This window comes from Ostrea edulis, chromosome 9 (genome assembly GCF_947568905.1).
Source record: "Ostrea edulis chromosome 9, xbOstEdul1.1, whole genome shotgun sequence".
NCBI lineage: Eukaryota > Metazoa > Mollusca > Bivalvia > Ostreida > Ostreidae > Ostrea > Ostrea edulis.
Genome location: NC_079172.1, coordinates 40,925,971 through 40,933,767, shown reverse-complemented (window position 1 = coordinate 40,933,767; position 7,797 = coordinate 40,925,971). Strand labels below are relative to the sequence as shown.

Below are 7,797 nucleotides of genomic sequence, written 5' to 3'. Positions count from 1 at the left end.
CAAAGGCACACTTTGAATACAGCAAAAATAGTTCTAGTAGTTTTAAATATTTTCCAACAAATTGTATAACCACGAACTAACTAAATGTTTGCGCAAGATACAAGACATCTCCGGCATTATGAAATACATTTGGAACAGCCTAAATGCGGAGTAAGGAACGGCATCCTGTGTTCCGGATTGTCTGACGTCACGAGATCGGGATAATTACTTCTGTATTTAGGATTCGCCTACGGGAAAAATAGAATCCCTCTTAACGGTAAAGCGGTTTTCAAAACTAAACTAAATGTAATCGACGTGAGAATGGTTGAATTTCCGCCAGTACATTTCACCTGATATTTAATTAACGACCAAAATCAATAACGTGACAACATTCGGATGATTTCTTTTATATTTACTGTCTTGTGAATAACATCACGTATTTAGTTAACTCACGAGGATCATGTGGAATATACATAAAACTCATCGATCTGCATTATATATAGTGCATACTTCCAGTGCAGTTTTATTGCGAATGCACGTTATTTTAACAAACCGAGTAACCTTGATTGCAAACAGTAACACTGCAGAAAGTCACCTTAAACCCTCCCACAAAAAACGTAGGTCACGATTGGAGTTCTGCAACGGTATCTTGTCCCAGGAATTAAAATAATAATAAATGGAATTTACACCCACTTCAAAAACCTACATATTCAGGAAGTGTATAGATAATGTGTGTATACATAATTCATGACAAATCATCAAAACCAGAAACGTATATCACGTGCGATACTATCTGTAGAATATTTCTATCGTGACGTCACTGGATCACTATGGTAGATCGTGTTTCCTATCAACGGTGTAAAAGAAAGGTACTAATTAAATTTGTGTTCTTATTAGAACGCGTTGTCCAGATGCTTCAGACCGATTCCGTAGGTCAACCGGAAGAGTAGCAATTCATCATACATGTAGGTATATGACACAGAATAACGCTTAAAACGAAGTGGCTATCGTTTGAACAGCTTGGTGACGGCCAATTTCTACAGATTGGCCGCATTGCCAGTGAAACTAACAAGCTGCGTAATCAACTAGGAAATTGACTGTCATCCAGGGCTAGTCATTAATGGCGATGTCTAATTGTGATTGTGGCCATTGATCCGCAATCTATGTGTGACCAACAGTCACTTACGGACGTAGTAATTATGAAGACTGTCAGACGGAAAATAGCCCGTATTACACAAGTAGAATCCGGGAGGGGAGAGGGGAGGGAGCCGCTCCACATTTTATTTACAATGTCTGTTATTTTTTGTATTGCAAATAAAAGATATTTTGTGATTTTTAAACATGTTTTTTTAATTAGAAGATAAATTGTTGAAAATTATGAAATATTAGAACCTTTTTAGTGCGGTATGGAGCATTAATAGTAGACCCCCTCCGAATTAAGAAGATTGGGGGAAATTGAGACACCAACTTCCAGTTTTTCTTCTGAATGTTTCCACCCCCTACACACACATTGGAAAACTTGCCACGATACATGCCTGTGACAAGTATTGTAAGTGCTAGCAGTCAGACGGCTAACCAGACAGAGCGGGTGATTAGTCTAACCAGACAGAGCGGGTGGTTAGTCTAACCAGACAAACAGGGTGATTAGTCTAACCAGACGGACCGGGTGATTAGTCTAATCAGACAGACCGGGTGATTTTAGTCTAACCAGAAAGACCGGGTGATTAGTCTAACCAGACAAACAGGTGGATTATTATAGGATGATGACATTTCAGTCCTGGGCCCTAGTAATATTTAGTGACATCAAGATAAGGCCCCTAATGGGAAAACTCTCTTAAGGTCAGAGGATACTCTAGATTTGAGACACATTAAATGAAGTAGGACTTTGCTGTGTTTACGTGGGCTTCTCTATTATTTGATCAAACACCAATGTAAACCAGTCATTAATACACAAAATGCACCAATAAAAAGATGTTTTTGAAGGATTTTAATTTTTTGAAAATGTTTTTCCCCATTGTATTTTCAAGCAAATTTGAATAATGCAAAAATAAAGGTGCATTCAAATGAAAAAAATTGTGGTAAATATGGGATTTTAGAAATATTAAAACATTTACAAAATAGTTTTACAAAATTCTATTTAACATTTTGGGGGGGGGGGGGGTATCGTATGTTCTTAACTTTCAATGCAAACATGTTAGTTGGATTCGCAAGCAATCTTTGTTTGCAAATAAAAAATATTAACACGAATCAATACCACTTATGAATTATTAAAACAATTCAAAGTAGCCATCGATTGACAAGAATAGACAAGAGTTATTTTAATCCGAGAACGGAAGCTAAAAATAACGGGATTGTAACAGTATTACGAATTGAGATGAGGATGTAAAGTGCACTCGAAAGGAAAAGTAGGATGAAGAGGAAATTCGGGTCAGTGTTTAAATCTTCGTCTGTCGTTTTTTCTGCGATAAAATCTCTCATATCGACTTTGAATTAATTGTCAGGAGACGACCGAATGGAACGGACAGATAATTAATTCAAAAATAGACTTTCTGGTTACGACATCGAATTGTATATTAAAACCGGCATTCCATACCGAGATTTACTCGTTAGGAGTGTTTGAAACATATTCTTTCCACTTTACGAAATGATTGTCTGAAAGTTTATGATCTTTCGCTGAAGAATTTTGAGCTCATTCATTATAGTCACGCCGCGGTGTCCATATAAACTCAACACTTTGTTAGAATCGTATTTTTAACCGATGTTCCGCTGGGTGTTTAAACATCATTGGCATCAATCGATGGCATCCCTTTTAAGTCTGCGACATCCTTGGAGCTTTTTAACATCTGATTGATTTGGTCATATGGATGGAGTGTATTAGTTAGATTGACTTGATTTTAATTCTACGCACGGAAAATGTATCTTTGATTGCTATTTAAGGTAAGAGACACTCATTTACTTTTTCTGATATTTTTTTTTTATTAGGACTTGTTTGTATTCATTGCGTTTGCCTCTTGTTACTGAACTAGAAATGCGTTGGAGGATTGATCTAAAGATTTTCATTTATTTTGCAAGTTTTGAAGAAAATATTAACCCATTCTTTTGAATTAAAGTCTCTGAGGCGTTGACAACTGAATTAAATCTCGGCAGTGTTCTCGTTTGACTGTCAATTATTTCCCCCTTACTTTACAAAACCGATGATTTTTTATCAGAAATTCGAGAAATGAAGACAATTATTCATGACAACTATAGCTGTCATCCACGAATTCTGAATTATTAATGGAATTATAGTCACCAGAATCGTGTGAATTCTGCCCCCCTATAAAAGTACTTTTAAAAGCAAAGGATGAAAAAATTCCATTTTTAATGAAATAGAAGGCGTTTAGAAATTAATAAAGAGTTGTAGAATTGAAATAAGAAATTTGTAACGTTCATTTAATCAGGTGTTCGAGATTCTTTTTCCTGAAAGATATTTGGATGTCAGTAGAAAATATCAACGGTCACATTAAAAAATACAGTTAACACACCATCTTCTTTGGTATTGTGATTTCGGCGTAGTGTCTAGTTCGGAAGAAACAATTTCTCCGCCTTCTCCTATGAGAAAAAAAAGTAATGATTTAACCCCATGGGTGTTATATTTCTCAATTCTGTCCATGTAAATGAATTGAAATGAAATAAGTGGAACTAACTTTAAATCATTGGTTCTATAGTATTGGGTCAAATTCAAAAACATTTTAAATACTTTAGTATGGTATGCACATGTACATGCATTTCACATACCCTGGCCAAGATTTAAAAACTAACATAACACGGTCGATATCCAAAATGTTAACGATGACTTCAAACATTTTAGTTCAAATCTTTAATTCTGTCCGAGTACCGCAGAGGTAGCGCTCTCGCTTCTCACCACTGCGACCCGAGTTCGATCCCCGTAATCGACAGTGGTTGTATGTGGGATGGTATGGCGGTCGCCCGCTCGGACACGTGGGTTTCCTCCGGGTACTCCGGTTCCCTCCCACATAAATGACCCCCTAGCGCAAACATCCGTGCATCAAAGGACCCCATTGGAAATAAGCTTTCGAGCTTCCATGCGTTATCCTTGGCATCTATGTATGTATATACCGAATAAACTTTTAGTTGTTTATTTATTTATTTGTACTGTACATATATTCTGGAATATTAAAGACAATATGTAAATTATTATATTTGCCATGATTCAGTCTATTACGGAATGACCCTCTTGTGTAAGATTTTCAAGATGCGTCATGTAAAAATTCTGACGTGCGGTTGTAATATATGAATTACATACATATGATATTTTGCTGCATTCGCTCAAAATATTTCTGCGAATCTCTGTGTGTATAGAATATATAAAGCCACAAAGATATCACATATGTAATGAGCATGACCAAGATTCTTTTTGGGGTATTTCCGCATTAAATATATACCTTACATGCATATGACCGGGCAACTCAAAGAGCGCCATGGTATTCAGTACCACGTGTTTACAGAGAAGTACGACCACGTGATAGCATGAATGACCACATGTTAATGAAACTGGTACAGGTGTGTATGTTGTAGAGGGAAGGGGAATAGCCTGTCGTGGAGGCAAAGGCAAGAATAGGAAATCGTCAGACGAGATGAGTTGTCCTCGCTTGTCATTGACAAAACAAATACCATGATTTTAAATGGTCATTTTCTGTGTGTCAATCAAAATTATATAGAAAACCGCAGAATTGATGACGAACTCGATTATTGTCCCCTAATATGACGAGTAAGACTTAGCCATGCAGTGGATCATACAATCATGCAAAAACCTGAAAGTCCATTACAGAAAACTTGTCATCATGAACTGAATACGGACAGTAGAGAAAGAGATTTACTTTTAGCGCCATGTATTGATGGATTACTATCGCTTAACTATAGGCATGGACCATGATCCCCTTAAAAAATAAAACATTGTTTTTGTCACGCAAAATGTAGACACGCCTCCCCTGTGCGGTCAGTTTTCGATGACGAAGATCCAACAGGCGGTATCCCTCTGGTTGTCCTTCGCAGGCATATATTTTTCGACACGGGAAGTTGGAACAGAAAGAAGAGTTGGGATAAAGAATCAAACGAATCTATCGCGTCCCAAAGATGCCAACGGCAGCTCGCAGACGACGCTAGCTGTATTACCACCCCCTCCCCCCAAAAATGCCTGTATGCTTATATGTTTTCCGCCTCTACAAGAATTTTTCACTCATATTGAGACGTCACTAGCACTAGCTGTAGGTGAAGTACCACAGACCAATGTTTAGCCCCCCGGACCGTAGCAGTGAGGGTTCTGTAACGTGACAACGCCTACCGCGACACGGAAGGTCCGTTTTAGGGTCAAATCCGAAGGACCCGTGATTCTTACTTTTACATGCCAACAGTTTGGCAAAAGAGCAATCATTACCTATGTCTACGTCTTAGTTTTGACAATTTCAACGCTCGTGCGGAATTCCAAATAGGTGATTAAGACTAAGCATTTGACAGAGTCCTCAATTCTTGTTGTTTAACAACTGTAGAGAAATCCTCTTTGTCTGATTTTTACAGATGACATCTTTTTATCTGTTGGTCTTAGTGTCCTAGTCGTAAGTTCATTGTAAAACAGAAATAGAACCTGCTAATCTGGTTGTCAAGGTTCTCAAGACGTGGAAGGATATATCATAGGGCATCAGATTTCATGTTTTATTCACTGGTTTAAATAAAGATAGAACATACTCTCTAAGAATCTCTCTTCGTGTTTCATGTACATATGTATGTCCCGATTCACATTCATTGTTCGATAGCATATGTTGTTTGGCAGTGCTTACTAAGTCTGTTTTAAGTAGTGTTCCATGTAAGAATTCTGCTAAGGGTGATTTGTTAATGCAAAGACTACAGATGAAATTATTTGATTTGACTGAAGTATAAGCTGTAGTGTAATGTCCTTTGTGCATGCAAGGTAATCACAGACAAGGCAGATAACTGTGTATTTTCCAATTATATTTTGCGCGTAAGCGGTATATAAAAAACATATAATGATTTTCATGTAGTACGACTGTACACATATTGAAAATGATCGACTGTGAGCTTTACTCATTTTCAATACTGTGTGATTCTTAGGTGAAATGCAGCTTAATATCTAGAACTGTTAACTGTGCTGATTGTATATTGATTCACGGCTTTCCTCATGAGAAAAACGTTAGATTCCGATTTTATTGCGATTTTAACTACAACCCAGACCAGGGCATTCTTTTATTTAAATGACACTTCAGTGATTGTTCTGTATATACAAGAAAGTATCAGCGTAGTTCCTCTGACCTATATGAAAATTAAGAGATCAATAGTTTTAAAACCAACCATTCGTAATCCGGATCTGTGAGAGGATTTATACTTGTACACTGAAAAGTTTTCCGATGTTCTTGAAAATAATCAATTGCTGTAAAATAAGATACCAACCATTCGCAGGTATTTTAGTATTAAATAAAACAGATTTGATTAGTTTAGTAAACTACGCAGTTCTATGAAAAGTTTAAATCCAACATAACGAACAACCACATTTTAATATTTACATGTACATCCATGCTATACAAATTAACGTCATATTTTGCAGTAATAAAAATAGTATGATATCACTCCATTTTTTTCTTTTTTTTTGCTATGATATCCTTAACTTGTTAACAGATTTACAGGAGGGAAAAATCTGGTAGTTCAGATTTGTCACTTTTTTGAAAATGAAATTTACATCTTACCTTTACATTCTACTTTCATTTCTGTTCACATGCGTACAATTGCAGCGTGTTCATGAGGATATATAGAAATATCAAAAGGCAAAAACATTGTAAATATAAATATATAAGCATGAAAATTGCAACAAAGATCGGAACACAATCACATCTGTGATGGCTATTCGATCCTCGATAGAGCTGGGTTTGAATAGATATCTTAACTGTCCATGTGTTTGTGAGTTGATGTGATTGGGTGTACTCTGGTTCACCGTGGTGTACCAAATTTGAACCTCCTGGTTGATTTTCAATAAACTTGCAGAAATCCTGCTTGGCATATATATACTTATATGTGTACACGTTGTCGTGCATAAATAAGTTTCTTTGTAATGCGACAGAAAAGAAATTACGAATTCATGTTTCTAGTTCTCATTTAAGGAGGTATGCTACACCAGAGACATTTGATATGGATGAAAAGTGGAGGATATGTACAACAATATTTTGAAATTGAAAACTTTCAGATTTACATTATTTAGTCAAAAATGCAGTTTTAGCTGAAAGCAATCTGAGAAAAATTTAAAACCCCTGCTGGACTCAAACACACAATCTTCAGTACAGCAGTCGACGTGCTTTTTTCTTCTTCTCTTTTTGCAGTCGACGTGCTAACCTACTGTGCTACTCAGCTAGGCGAGAATGTTGTAAATGAATAGACAAATATTGCTGATATTCATATTTTCATCCATGTTTTAAAAGGAAGACAGCCATTATGACGATGTAGAGTACCCCCTTAAACCACATTCTTGTTGAAAATTTTATCAAAGCTGCAGATCTAACTACAGGTTTGCATACAGATTCGGGTGCATATTCATTTTCAAGTTTAAAATTGAAATATCAGTATAAATTAATGCTGGTCATTTCTAGATGCTGACATTAATATATGGTGCCCCACACTACGGAGCTTGCGTTAGAAGTAACAAAAATATATAGAGAGGTTCTATGAAAGCCCAGAAGACTCATTCAATATTCGAATTATTAGATTCAATATCTGAATCAACGAATCAGAATACTCAACAGACTATGATGTCGA

At 36.4% G+C, this 7,797-nt stretch overlaps 1 protein-coding gene across 1 annotated transcript in view; it reads left to right on the top strand.

Annotated features, from left to right (window-relative positions):
* Nucleotides 1-2,781: 2,781 nt before the first annotated feature.
* LOC125660373 (uncharacterized) overlaps nt 2,782-7,797 on the top strand; it is a 250,437-nt gene continuing 245,421 nt past the window's right edge. The window contains exon 1 of the mRNA XM_056149213.1: nt 2,782-2,916. The gene's annotated coding sequence lies outside the window, so the exon portion shown is untranslated. The remainder of the gene's footprint in view (nt 2,917-7,797) is intronic.